Source organism: Bactrocera dorsalis, chromosome 6 (genome assembly GCF_023373825.1).
Source record: "Bactrocera dorsalis isolate Fly_Bdor chromosome 6, ASM2337382v1, whole genome shotgun sequence".
NCBI lineage: Eukaryota > Metazoa > Arthropoda > Insecta > Diptera > Tephritidae > Bactrocera > Bactrocera dorsalis.
Window position 1 is genome coordinate 36,852,831 of NC_064308.1, and position 14,937 is coordinate 36,867,767.

The window sequence follows — 14,937 nt, forward strand, 5'->3', positions numbered from 1 at the left end:
CCTATGACAAAGATAAATCTTGTTATAGTATCCAAAGCAAGTATTTTCGGTAATGCAAACTGCGCAGAATACATGATGCAACCAGTTCTAAAAAGCAACATCACTTCTGTAGCTGTTGCTTACTTGCTACATTTGAAAAATAATTACAAAAAAATTACACCATAACCAAATGTGAAAGCTAAAGATGATAGATATTTACTGTTTTATTATATTTGTGGATTGTTTTAAATTTTATGAGATATAGTAGAAAGAGTTTGCGTCAAGAGCACTAAAGCTATCACTTTGTGAATAATACGTTTGACTTTAAAGCTATTCACAATTAATACATTTTTGTTATTTAGATTCATTCTCGTTTTGTACCTTTCTAATAGAAATCGATCATATTCGCTACTTACATAACTCGTCAGTGAGTTTAATATTAATAAGATATTCAGGAGTGTTGTGGAATCCAAGACAGAATTGCAAACCAATTCTGATTTTCAATCGTGTCACAGAATCTATTTGGATTTTCGTCTTTTCGAACATAGGCAAACCCAATATTCGAATCAGCTGTTTACTAATGTGACAAAAAATTGCAAATGAATACATTTGGAAGCAATACTATTCAAGTTTTTAATTAGTTCCAAATTAAAGAAAGATTTTAAGATATAACATTTATTGAATGAATAAGACGCATTTGGGTATTAAATAACGTTTTGTAAATCTAATATCTTTACATATCCGGATTTTTTTTCAAAACCTCAATAATTAAGACATTTCGTGTTTTATACTTATGTTTTCACCTATATAAATAAAGATAAATTATTTCGTAATAATAAAATAACTTGATTTCTTAACTTACATTTTAAATCTGTAAGGGACTATCTTCTTGTTTTGTTTCTGAAAGCAAAACTGATAAAATTGGTTGCCGTGACACCCAAAACCGATACAAATTCTGTTTCGAATATCAAACCAATAATCAGCCCTATCACGCAATCCATCGTAGCGAAGCTACGAATACGAATGTCCGCTACGAATACGCATAATTTGCTATCATTGAATTCATGTGAATTCGAAACTTTTGTTGCCAGACTTAGTTTTGAATTTTGGCATTTCGAAATCAGCTGTATAGAAGAAAAAATTAAAATTTTGATTAATAAAAGTGAAATCGTTTGTATTCAAATTGATTTTACGAAGAAAATATGTATTCGCTAACGTTTTTATTTATGTTGCTTGAGGAAGAACGTGAGAGAAGTCGGCGTGATCTAAAAATTCACCGAAAATCACTGAGGGACAAGAGCAACCCTTTCGATGTGGACGAAACAATGTACAGTTCAAAAATTCACAAAAATTCATTGTTAAATTTTATTAAAATTATTTTTCTAAAACAGGTTTATTAAAAACTATCGCTTAAATAAGGCGGTCTTTACGTATGTCCTCGATGTTCTAGAGAGGAATGCAACTTCTTCAAGATCGTCATCTATATCTTTACTTCATCGATTGTCTTCGGTTTTACGGTTTTTAGCTGAAGAAGGCTATCAGCATGGAGTGGGTAAAGACTTCGACATTCCAATGGCTCAGTCAACATTTTGTTGCATCTTAAAAGAAGTATTGGAATTGCTTCAGTCCCATTTGTGCCCTCAGTGGATAAACCTCCAGTTAAGTAACGTTGAAAAAAGTGAAGCGAAAAAGTTTTTTTTTCAAAAATACGGATTTCCAGGCGCGATTTTGTGTGTAGACGGGACACATATTAATATCGTTGCTCCAACTAAAGATAAGTTTCTCTATTATAACCGCAAAGGATACTTTAGCATCAATGCCATGATTGTAAGTTTGGTGACAAATTCGCATTTCAAACATCTTAATCAATGTTTTGCAGATGTGTGACAATAAAATGAAAATACGTTATGTGAATGCTCAGTTTCCTGGCAGCAATCACGACTCCCACATATGGAAATTTATTTCTCCGTTAGCACAAACCTGTCGTACAAAAATTGCGCTAAACTTAAAACTTTTCCGTTCCGAGTGAATTCAGTGAATGCAACTCTACGAATTTCGAACTTACTTTCGGAACTGTTCGAATTGCATGATAGCAGTTTCGTAACTTTCCCGAAAAAACACTCTACGATGGATTGCGTGATAGGGCTGAATATCTGAATTTATGACACCTACTACTTTTTTTGACCGGTTTCAATTCTGATTCTGACAACTATCAGATTCCACAACACCGCTGATTGCATATTTTTATGTTTGCAAATGCAACTTTTCAAATGTGCAGTTTCATGCAAGGGCATCAGCCAGCATAAAATCAGAAGTGTAAACTGCGCAAGTTTGCCATTACCGAAGAAAGCTGCTTTTTATGTAGCGAGTGTTTTTTTTTTGTCACTCCCGGTTTTGTGTACTGTTGTAGAGTGAGAGAAAAAACCAGCGTTCCTCTCAATCTATATTTACGAGATAGGAATGTATTTCAGTCAGGGTTGTCATTTACTACTCCATAGCAGCAAAATTTCTAGAATTATTGCTATGCTATAGCTATCGCTCTCACTTTGACGGGAACCGTAGCAGAGCCATATCAGAACAATGTTAAAGTATGTATGTGCTCTACTTTGCTCGGAGTTTTGTTAGGCAAAAAAGCTGTAGCAATAGCCAAAAATGAAGTGATGTGCTCTGGTGTAGCAAAAAATTGGAAGCGGTATAAGAGCGGAGCTAATTAAAATTTTTACGTGCTATAGCTACATATGCGAGATCTCTCAAAATTTCTATGCTACGGGAGTGGCATAACCTTTCAAACACTGATTTCAGTATTCTACACAACACCAATAGCCGATTACGTACACTCGTGAGCACGCAAACCTTACCACCGTACTTTCTTAAATTTTTTAGTTTATTACGATGAATGAGAAAAACACAAGCTAGGGTTTCTTGTTAATACAAAACCGGCAGATTTGATTGTTTTTAAAGTAATACCGCGACTAAACTTCGTGTTTCAATTAAAAAAAAAAGAAAATAAAACATTAATTTCAAATACAGGGTAAATAAATTAAATTAAAAAAATAAAAAATATAATTTTTTCATCGCATGTCAGTTTCTTACATTTCGAGCTCACTAACTTTCAAATAAATTTGTCTATAACTGAATATGTTTTGTTTTTAATTTTTAATATTTTTGAGATCTTATTTCTAAATAAAAAATTTCTATACCGCAAAAAGTACCGCTATAAAGTGATGTCAGATATGCACAAAACTTGAAAATTTTGAGTGGTAAAGTATGCGTGGCCACGTGTGTACAATTTTATTATGATAAAGTTACCGTATGTCTAAATAAAACTTATGCGACTAAAAATTCTTTATTTTTTCAATTTTTATTTGACCACAAAGTTCACCGTAAATATTTTTTTACATTATTGAATACATGACAAAAATTTTATAGTGTTAATGATTGGTCGATAATTTATACGATCTTAATTAATTTTCAGTTTGTAGATATCCTTGGGTAGTAACATCGCAGATAATGGTGGGTGCATATACAAATACATATGTACACATGAAGAGGGTATTGCCTTTCCTACAATACTCCTAGATTACATAAATTACAGATATCGATGACGTTTTCGACTGAAGTTTTAACAATTCCATATTAACAATCAAGAATTAGGAATTATATACTTGTGTTTATGTTTAAAACAAGAGACGTACATTTGGATATGGAAAAGAAAAGAAATATCAAAGATATTTACTTTAGGATTATGTATACATATTTTGTAAATATTTGTTCAAACGTATTAAGTTATTTAGTGCTGATTTTTTATAATAGCTGTCTTTGATTCACCATGTGTTGGTGAGTATTGAATCAAGAAATGCGCGGCACTTGCGGTGCAACCTCTTCTTTTTACCCTGGTAGACGAGTAAATAAAATGTAATATTTTATGTAACGGGTGATTTTTTTGAGGTTAGGATTTTCATGCATTAGTATTTGACAGATCACGTGGGATTTCAGACATGGTGTCAAAGAGAAAGATGCTCAGTATGCTTTGACATTTCATCATGAATAGACTTACTAACGAGCAACGCTTGCAAATCATTGAATTTTATTACCAAAATCAGTGTTCGGTTCGAAATGTGTTTATCGACAAATTTTGTTCAGCGATGAGGCTCATTTCTGGTTGAATGGCTACGTAAATAAGCAAAATTGCCGCATTTGGGGTGAAGAGCAACCAGAAGCCGTTCAAGAACTGCCCATGCATCCCGAAAAATGCACTGTTTGGTGTGGTTTGTACGCTGGTGGAATCATTGGACCGTATTTTTTCAAAGATGCTGTTGGACGCAACGTTACGGTGAATGGCGATCGCTATCGTTCGATGCTAACAAACTTTTTGTTGCCAAAAATGGAAGAACTGAACTTGGTTGACATGTGGTTTCAACAAGATGGCGCTACATGCCACACAGCTCGCGATTCTATGGCCATTTTGAGGGAAAACTTCGGACAACAATTCATCTCAAGAAATGGACCCGTAAGTTGGCCACCAAGATCATGCGATTTAACGCCTTTAGACTATTTCTTGTGGGGCTACGTCAAGTCTAAAGTCTACAGAAATAAGCCAGCAACTATTCCAGCTTTGGAAGACAACATTTCCGAAGAAATTCGGGCTATTCCGGCCGAAATGCTCGAAAAAGTTGCCCAAAATTGGACTTTCCGAATGGACCACCTAAGACGCAGCCGCGGTCAACATTTAAATGAAATTATCTTCAAAAAGTAAATGTCATGAACCAATCTAACGTTTCAAATAAAGAACCGATAAGATTTTGCAAATTTTATGCGTTTTTTTTTTTTAAAAGTTATCAAGCTCTTAAAAAATCACCCTATATATCTAATATTGATACAATATCTAATGCACTTATAAAATTAATAAATTTATTTCATTCATATATTTTTCAACAATTCATAAAACACACATAAACGTATGTACATAGATGCACATATGTATATTTGGGTTAGTTCGTAAACGCAGTAACTTGGTTGCACTGCATATTTGCAGGGGCAACGCGTTCGTCAAAAAAACCTGCGGCAATACTGCTCTTCGTCAAAAGTTTTTTAATGCATGCAGTTAGCAGCACTTCGGCAAATTGTCGCAGCCATTGCAGTACTTTTTTTGAAACTGCGTAGAACCAAAGGCGAAATGGAAGACTGAGTAAAATGATTTCTAATTCTACATATGTCTTTAATTATTAATATGATTATATAATAATAATAGGCCTTATTTACATTTAGATCCCACGAATTTTTTAAATCACTTTTTAGTATAAGATTTCTTCTCTTTACTTGTTTAATCCTTTTTTTATTGTAATTCAATAAAATATTCTCACTCTGAGTTTCCTGGTTATCAATAATTACGTTAATTAAAAATTCCATTTCTCTGGCGTTCGTAAATGCGAAAAAATTCTTCGCAGCACAATCGCAATGGCAAGGCAGTACAATCGCAATGATTGTGCAGTAGCAACCACAGCCGGCAAGAATGCAGCAGGGTTGCACAAAATTATTGCGTTTACGAACTATCCGTTTGTTTTGCTTTTTGTTTGTGTTTTTTAATTTTTACTTAAGCCGCTTGTATTAACATTGATACTTGAAGGGCAATTTTCTCAATGTCTGGTTAGCAGCCATCTGTCAGTTAAGTTCGGGTAAAAAAAAGTTCTTTCTTCGAAAGAAAGAGTCTTGGTTAAGTTAACCAGAATTTTACTGGCAGATGGCTACTAATCTTACAATATGCGATTTAAAAATTGTTATGGTTGTGTTTGGGTACGCTATATCGTATGTATTTTTTGAAAGAGGCAGCATATAAACTGTTAAAAGTTACCGAAAGGTCAGTCCCTAAACAAACAAATAACAAAAAGAATTATTAAAACAAAACTATCATATCAGTTCCCTAAAAATTGGTCATTTAGTTAGAATTTAATGTATTAAACATACGGCTATGTTGGTATATTAACTTATTGTAACATGTTCGTTGTGACGAATATTCGTCTACTTAAGCCAATAATAACATTTTGCCAACAGTTTGTAATTTACTCAGGTTTGTACGCGGTAAATGTTCTTAATAGTCTCGTAAAATTAAATGTACTGTTATTTTCCGTTGCATTTTTTCATAATAACCTTCTTGGTCTGCTTCCTAACATGTGGACATTACTTAGTTACATACATATATGCAACTGTATTTTAAAGGACAAATACAATCTTGAATAAGGTAGGTGCGATTGACTAAAAATAAAACATTACATTTTTGCAATAATATTATTATGAATATACTATTTAATGCAATGTTAAGCTGGTATGATAAATTTTCTACCACATTTGATAAAATTGTAATCGTAACTAAAAAAAAGAAATTTTGGGGAAACGTAAAATGTGAACTTTCGGTTCAAATGAAATTGAAGGTGCAATTCAGAACGTCACAAAGTTAACCTTTTTTTTATAAAATTTTGCATTGTAGTCAGATCAAACAAAATACTAGGGGTATTCTCTTGCTCTTGCAAAACTCGGTGCACGGTGCAAGCATTGCAGATTTACAACGGCACAACAACAAACACACGCAGAAAAATGTTTGCAAGGGCTGTGAAATATGTCAGACCAAAACCCATGTATATTAGCGTGCAATGTCACGCAAAAATAAAATTGCAACCCTGTTGTAGTTGCCATTTTACATAAAGACATATTACGTCGTTAAACTGTTGAGAAAGGTAAATTTTAATTAGATTTTATAATTTCTATTTAAATTATAAAGTTTTGTTACAGTTTTTTTGTTAAAAATGCATGCAGAAGGTGCGCCAATTCACAATAGCCATGCACAATAGTCATTTACAATAAATTGACTGAATCAGTCGCTCATATATCACTAGATTCTGCAATGGGTGCTCTCGTGCCCTTTTATATTTTGGTGTAGTATTTTTGCAATCTGCAATCTTGCAAGAGCAAGAGAATACCCCTACTAGGTTTCGGGGATTTAAATTAAAAGCCAACATTTATAACGTAACTAAAAGTTATTATAAAGGTTAGGTTGGTCATGATTATATGAAGAAACTATTTAAACACTTTTCTATTGTATGGTATATTAAAACAACTGACTTTTCACCTTTATTTTCTTAAAAAAGTGATTTAAACTTGCTAGATCTCTTTTAATAAATGCTTTTTCATCAATTCAATTGAAAATTAATACTAAGTTGCGGTTGTACATTTTTATCAGTGATCATGAACGGCGGCAACAAATCTCTCCGTTCACATTTATTTTTCATAGAGCCGTTCCAGCTGTTTCAATTGTGAAATGTCAAAGCTTATAGCAGAACCAGTCAAAAACGCTACTGCCTTCCTTCCTTTTCCTTCCTCATCGAGTAAATGTGTGAACAGTGGGCAACGTAGGAAAACGCAGAAATCAGCCATCTTTGTTTGTTTTCATTTGAACAATATTGCCATTGCTCAATACGCATATATAGTTTTGTACACATCTATTTACAATTTTTAACAATATAAAATATCAAAACTGAAAAAAAACTATTAAAAATAGTTTATATATTTATAAATAATAGCGTTAGACTCTGATTTTGGGTTATTTTAAGAAAATTTCAAACATATTGAACATATCGTCACCTGAAATGCAAATTAACGTAACAACATTTTCAGAAATTTACAGTGGCATGAATGAAACACGGAATAAAATGGAACATGAGTGAAACAAAATATTAATATTGGTTAAAACTGGTTTATATCTGAGTGCAGAACCTTTAAATGTTGAACATATGTAATATTATCTTTGTAATTTGAAGTGGTGAAGCGTAATCAATAAGACACTCAATTTCGAATTTTTTGATGATACGTTATTTTGCATTTCAGGTGACGATATTGACTTATAAAAGTTGATAATTACTGCAGTATATAGATATTGGCAACCCTGCGTTGTGAGAGAGCAATCAGCTGCCACGTTTCTGCGGCAAAAACGCAAATGTCGTGAATTCTGGCGTCATCCCACGTCAAAGAGAGAAGGGAGTAGCGGTTTTCACTGTTCAGTTACATTGCGCGCCCATAAGATAGGTCGTGTCAGCTGACACGGGCTACGATTCTACGTTTTTCACTGGTTCTGCTATTAGCCTATCCATTCAACTGTCAATGTCGGGTAGGTGAACTTCTCTTCCATTTCGAGTTAGGCATTTCTTTTTCTCTGCTGTTTTCTTAGAAAGGATATAAATCCAAACACTTCTAATGGCGCTTTCCATGATCAAATGATGTTGATTACCATGTTTGCAGATACGATTTTTGCATCGTACAAACTGTTGAGTACATTTGTCCAGCTGTACCATAACGTCGTTTATTTTTTGGTGCGTCCGCTATGAAATAGGTTTTCTGACGTTCAATCCCACGAGGTTTTTGATTTTGGATGCATCTGCAATATTGAATAGGATTTAGTTTTCTGGAGAAGATACCTACAGTTATCATCATTTCGACTCGGACTGGTTAATTTTACCCTAGAAAGTTAACCCTAATTTGTATCGCTGGAAAGGCAACAATACGTATGATGTATGCATATTTTTTAAGATTTAAACATTCTTTAAATCTGAAAGATTAAATTATATTGAAATTATTCATTTTCAACGTAGTATTCAACTGGGCGAATGGAAGCGGCTCACTTTTCAACCCAAGTAAAAGTAAAACAGTTTTATTTACAAGGAGGTATAAGATTCCAAACGTGCTTCTTCCCTCTTTCGGAGGTTCACGTCTTCAACCTGTCGATACAGTGAAATAATTAGTGCTTATTCTCGATATAACGCTTTAAGGGGTTAGGGGTAGTCAGAGGCACGAAAAAATGAGAATTTCGTTATTTTACAAAAGTAGTAATATGGCATTATAAAAGAATGTGTTGACTTGAAGTCACGAAAAATTCAAAAAAAAAATAATAATTTCCAAAGTAAAAGTTGTTTGTGTTGACTCTGTTCCAAAAAAAGATACATGCGGTGACAACCATAAGTCCCTGGAGATTCATCTAAAATCAATCGGACAAAAAAAATTAGTTTTATAAATAGATAAACTCGGGCCTGATCGAAGGATTTTTTTTGTTTTCAAAAATTAACAAAATGGCGGCCTTAGACATTTTTTTCTAAACTTTTGGGAAAAAATCAACAGTTAATTGGTCTTAAAAATTCGAAATTTTTGAAAAAATAAAGTAACCGTTTGGCCCGCGACGTCTTCGAAGAAGAAAGGTCCGATGACTCCTCCAGCAAAAACAGCACACCATACATTGATTTCAAATCTTGTAACAAATTTCCCTGCAGAACGTCTACTCCAGGGGTCTGCCACGCCTAGCAGCATCTCGTGTTGTGCCAGTCTCTTCGAGGCAAGCGGCTAAACGTCGCAGTGTTTCACCAGTAGGCGTCGAATGGCCAGGAAATCTGCGACGAAATTCACATTGTGATAAAGTCACCGACCAATTATTGGTCAAATAAATGATCACCAATAACCCGCGTTCTGGAGCAGTGTAGCATACCGTTGTTTATTTACGTGTATTTCGCATGTGCTTACTACACAAATGTCAAAACAGAACTGACATTAGAGGTCAATTGCAAAATTTGTAGCATCTTCTGATACGAGGATTAGCTTTGAGCCACCCTGTACTATCATGAGTAAAACAAGTTCTGTGATTTCCATTGAGATAACTGAAATATTGACCTATATATGCAGCACAAAGTCATCTGGAAATGTTTATGTTAGGTATATGGGGGCTCAGGGAAGTATAATATTTACCCGATTCTACCCATTTTTAATACACAAAGATACTATTGCCAAGAAACGATTCTGAATATCAGTTCAGACATTAACCGATATTTTCCGTCAAAAGTCAACTGTAGATACTGGGGTCCACATAATTGGTACCGACGGACTTGAACAGTTTTGGTTGGATTTGGGAAATTTTTGGTCATAAAGTGGTATACTTAAAGCTAAGTATACTTACTATAAGTGCAAATTTGTATGGCGTTATACAATGTTCGTCGCAAAAGAAACAGGACTGTTAAAAAAACAACAACAAATTCATATTTTTCAAAAGTTATATTTTTTTATTCAAAGTAGTTTCCTTGTGCTTCGATACAGCGTTTTGCCCGGTCAATTAGCATTTCAAATGAGTGTTTAAGGAACGCTCTTGAGAATATCGGTCATCGCCTTTTGGATAGCTGAAATGTCCTGAAACCAGTGTCCTCTCATGGCAAATGAAGTTTTCCAAATAGGTAAAAATCACAGGATGCCAGATCAGGTGAGTAGGGTGAGTGATTAATGCTTAATATGGAGTTTTTTGTCAAAAAATCAGTGACAAGCGTCAGCCGATGACACGGCGCATTATCGTGCAGCAGGCGCCAGGACCCTGTCTCACGGTATTGTGGTCGAGCACACCTTCCGTAGACCCAATTTATCTATAAAAGTGCGATGAATGGAGTCTGTGGTGATATTTAACTCCATTTCCATGTAACGCAAAGAAGATTTCCGCTCATTCTTAATAAATTCCTGCACTTTTTCAATATTGTTTTGGGTAATCACTGATTTTGGCCGGCCCGACTTCTGATCGTCACAGAGGTCCTCACGACCTTCTTGGAATCGCTAAAACCACTCATGCACATTACTACGGGATAGGCACTGATTACCATAAACTTTTTTCATCATTTGAAATGTTTTAGTAAACGTTTTCCTAAGTTTAAAACAAAATTTAATATTTGCTCTTTGTTTAAAATGCATCTTACGACCGATGACCAAAAGCTGCTGTCACTTTTTGATCGATAACATCGATTGTAGTTCTCCAATTGTCTTAAAGTTTTTATGAAATGTCAACAAGAAATCAAACTTTTTATTTCATATACCCACCAATAGGTGGCGCCACCAGAAACAGTTATATTAGGTTGTTAAAAAAGTTTTGCGGTATTTTCGCTAGTTGGTGCTGAAGGCGCGTAGTTCTAGTTTTATTCGTCGCATCGGGTCATGCTATACCTTTTCGGAAAGCTCATTTCACGCGCTAACACGTGTTGATTGATTGTCGTTTCTTTTAAGTCGTTCGCGAGTTATAGCGTCGCAAACATGGAGCAAAATAAAGAGAAAATACGGCATATTTTACAGTACTACTACGATAAAGGCAAAAATGCATCTCAAGCCGCCAATAAAATTTGTGCAGTTTATGGACCCGATACAGATTTCATTTCCACCGCACAACGATGGTTTCAACGTTTTCGTTCTGGTGTAGAGGTGGTCGAAGATGCGCCACGCTCTGGAAGGCCTGTGATCGAAAATTGCGATAAAATCGCTGAATTGGTCGTAAGAGACCGGCATAGTAGCAGCGGTAGCATCGGTCAAGAGCTGGACATGAGTCATCAAAAATTTATTTCAATTTCAATAAAAAAATTCGATAAAAATACCGCAAGACTTTTTTGACAGCCTAATATTTAAAAAGTTCTGTTTCTTTTGCGACAGACCTTGTATAATATTAGTTTCATATTGATTTGTACTCGGGAAAGTGAAAGAATCAAATGAAATTTAAAACTGTTTTATATGGGAAGTAGGCAATTTGTACCCCGGCTCCCATATAACCTTATCATCCAGCCCCTTGCTGCTGCAATTGGCTGTGCCGAATTAGAGCTTTATATCTTATTGTAGTGCTTAGTTATGGAACTTTATAATATTTCGGTTGATGGCGTTTTGTGGACGTAGCAGATGACCAATTACGCCCGTTTGCAAACTCGAAAAATTACTAAGGAACCCACATACCAAGTTTCATCAAGATATCTTAATTTTAACTTAAGTTACAACGGACCCACAGTCACCCGAATTTCAACTGTTCTCGTCTTCCTTATCATTTATACATATATATGTATGTATGTATGTATATCTATCTAGGTTAGTTTTAGGCGATACGTACAATTGTTATGTGAACAAAACTATTATACTCTGTAGCAACAGGTTGCAAGAGTATAAACAGTTCCGCTTCTCATTTTATGTATAAAAAATGGAAAAATTCAACTCAATAAATACTCAAAATATACGTATGTGTATGTAACTAATTTATTAAAATATATCATCATTTAGGATTGATTTTTACAATAAACACTTTAAAATTGACTCCAAATGTTTAAAAAAGAACAAGTTTACTTTTTCTGCTATGTTCCTAAGAATTTTCTCTTATTAACCCCTAAATATAGTCCTAATCATACTATCAGTATATTGGTTTTGATAACGATTCCCAAATTCCATTGTATGTTTTTGTTCGAAAAAGTCCCCGTATGATCTTTAAATTTATCCAAATGGTAATGTAACATGTGCATCTTTAGATGCATTCTACATTCATTATTTGTTCGTTATAATTGTCAGTCCAATGCTTTGTTTTTTGCAAATTCGTAAGTTATTTCCGTTTTAAATGTCCCTTAATTTAATTTTAATGCTTCCAAAATGTAGTTTGTTTCGTCCAGTTTCGGGATTTTACTCCACGTGCTCAACAAATTTACCACCTTTTTGGGTAATAACCGATTGAATTATAGTTTCAAATAAATAAAGTAGTTTTTTTACCCATTTTCTATTAACATTTTTCTTAATAAATTAATTTATGTGTAACTACCACTGCTTATTAGCAGTTGAAAGTTTTTAATACTCTAGTCAACCCCACTGGCACAGTGGGAAAAACCGAAATACCAAAAAAGTTAAAGTTTTACAAAACTTCAACCAAAATGCAGTTGGGCTGGAAATCGTAATAGGGGCCTTAATTAATGTGATCAAAGTAGTTATTCAGGTGTGTTGTGGAATCAGATAGTTGTCAGAATCAGAATTGAAACCGATCAAAAAAAGTAGTAGGTGTCATGAATTCAGATATTATTGGTTTGATATTCGAAACAGAATTTGTATCGGTTTTGGGCGTCACGGAAACCATTTTATCGATTTTGCTATCAGAAACAAAGCAGAAGATAGTCACTCACAGATTTGAAATATAGGTTAAGAAATGAAGTTATTTTATTATTTCAAATTAATTAATTTTATTTCTATAGGGGAAAACATACATAAGTATAAAACACGAAATGATTTAATTATTGAGTTTTTGAAAAAAAAGAATCCGGATATTTGAAGATATTAGATTTACAAAACGTAATAAACGTAATTTGACACCCAGATGCGTGTTTATTTAAATCTTTTTTTAATTTAGAACTCATTAAAAACTTTAAGAGGGTTACTTCCATTCATTTGCAAGTTTTGTCACATTAGTAAAAAGTTGATTCAAATATTGGTTTTGCTTATGTTCGAAGAGACGAAAATCCAATTTTGTGGTAATTTTTAACAGGTAGGCTTTAGTAAGATTGATATGCATCTCAAATCTGAAATTTTTTTACATACAGGTAAATCATAATTTTTCTCTCTCATTTTAATAAACTCGACGTAAATATAGGAAATCGAATCATTGTCTCTTTACAACCTAATTGATAATGATATTTAATAACAAATATATTTACAGAAATTTGAATTATTTTTTTTTTACTACTGTGATCAAATTGAAAGGTGAATTTTGTCCATTTCATATCCTTCAAAGTAATCCCCTCCCGCTGCAATACACTTACGCTGCAATACACTTACGCCAGTCATCATAGCACTTTGAAAAATTTTCCGTCGTGATGGCCATCAGAGCCTTTTCGATTCAGCTTTTATATCCTTAATTGAGTCAATCGGTGTCCTCGGAGTGGTCATGTGAGTTTGCTGAATAGCCAGAAGTTACACAAAGGTAAATCAGGTGAATGCGGTAGTTGAAGATATGGCGAAATGATCACGAATAACCAATGCAGTATGAGATGGTGCATTATCGCACTTCTTTGTTCAATAAATTCAGACATACTCGTAGTAATAATCGAATAATTCTTTTTACTATTATTAAACTCAACAAAACAACGTGTATCTCAATTACTAATGAATATTTTGACGTGAAATGTACTAGCAACTTACATAAAAAAAAATTGACCGACTCGAAAATCACGCGAAGTACAGAAAAATGGGGGGTAATTCGCTGCGTACTTTAGTTTGTATAATAATTTGTTTATTATGTAAGCTTTAATAAAAAAAAAAAAAAATTCTCATAAATTATAAATAAATAAAATTGCATTAAATTGTCTTATTAAAAGATGTTTCTATCTCGTCTTCTTCGTGCTCAATACTTGATTGTCTGTGGGGCTCGGCAGGTTCCAATAGTTCTATAACTTCACTGGAAAAAATGCTACATCTGTAGTTTCTTTCACAAACCGAAATCTGATGGGGCGGCAAAATCGTGGTGATGATGGTGTTGGGTTTTGCCAAAACACTTTATTGTTTCCTTTATCACAAATAATTCGAAGTGGGACAAAAGAACTCAAAAATATACTAGCATCGGATTCGGCGTCTTCCGAGAATTTTTGTTTGTACCGTGCTTGTTGTGACCCGTCACACCCCCGTTTATAAATGACCATTAATGATTTTCTTTCAATTTCGTTAAGGGTTGATAACACTTCTTCTAGGTAGATTGATAATCGTTGAATAGTTTGATCCATTAAGCATTGTAAACTAATTTCTGCGCAGGTAGCCGTTACTTGCAATGCCATCTTTGGTGGGTAGCATTCTTGATTTGCTTTCAACAAAAGGTCGTAACAAGGGTAATGCTTTGGGTTAGTTGCCCTTATTATTTCATATTGTCGTCTTGTTAGGTCAGCTTCTACGAACATTTTGAGTGCTTGGAACGGGATCAAAGGAGCAGTTGTTTCATTGGCCTTGGAATAGGCTTTTCTATATTTACTAGCTTCTGTTGGTGAATTTTGTATATCTTTGAGCACTTTTGAGGCATTTCTTTTTCCCTTCGTTTGCAATATGACTTGTGCGGCATGTATAACCATTTCATCATCAACATTTGATCGAACTCCCTCAGTTTTTCTTCTCTTGCTT

At 34.0% G+C, this 14,937-nt stretch overlaps 2 protein-coding genes across 20 annotated transcripts in view; one reads left to right on the top strand and one right to left on the bottom strand.

Moving 5' to 3' along the window:
* LOC105226621 (plasma membrane calcium-transporting ATPase 3) overlaps nt 1–14,937 on the top strand; it is a 529,385-nt gene that overhangs the window by 209,388 nt on the left and 305,060 nt on the right. The window lies entirely within an intron of this gene.
* The window catches only part of LOC125779365 (uncharacterized), a 168,122-nt gene that overhangs the window by 57,196 nt on the left and 95,989 nt on the right, over nt 1–14,937 (bottom strand). The gene's annotated exons all lie outside the window — the stretch shown is intronic.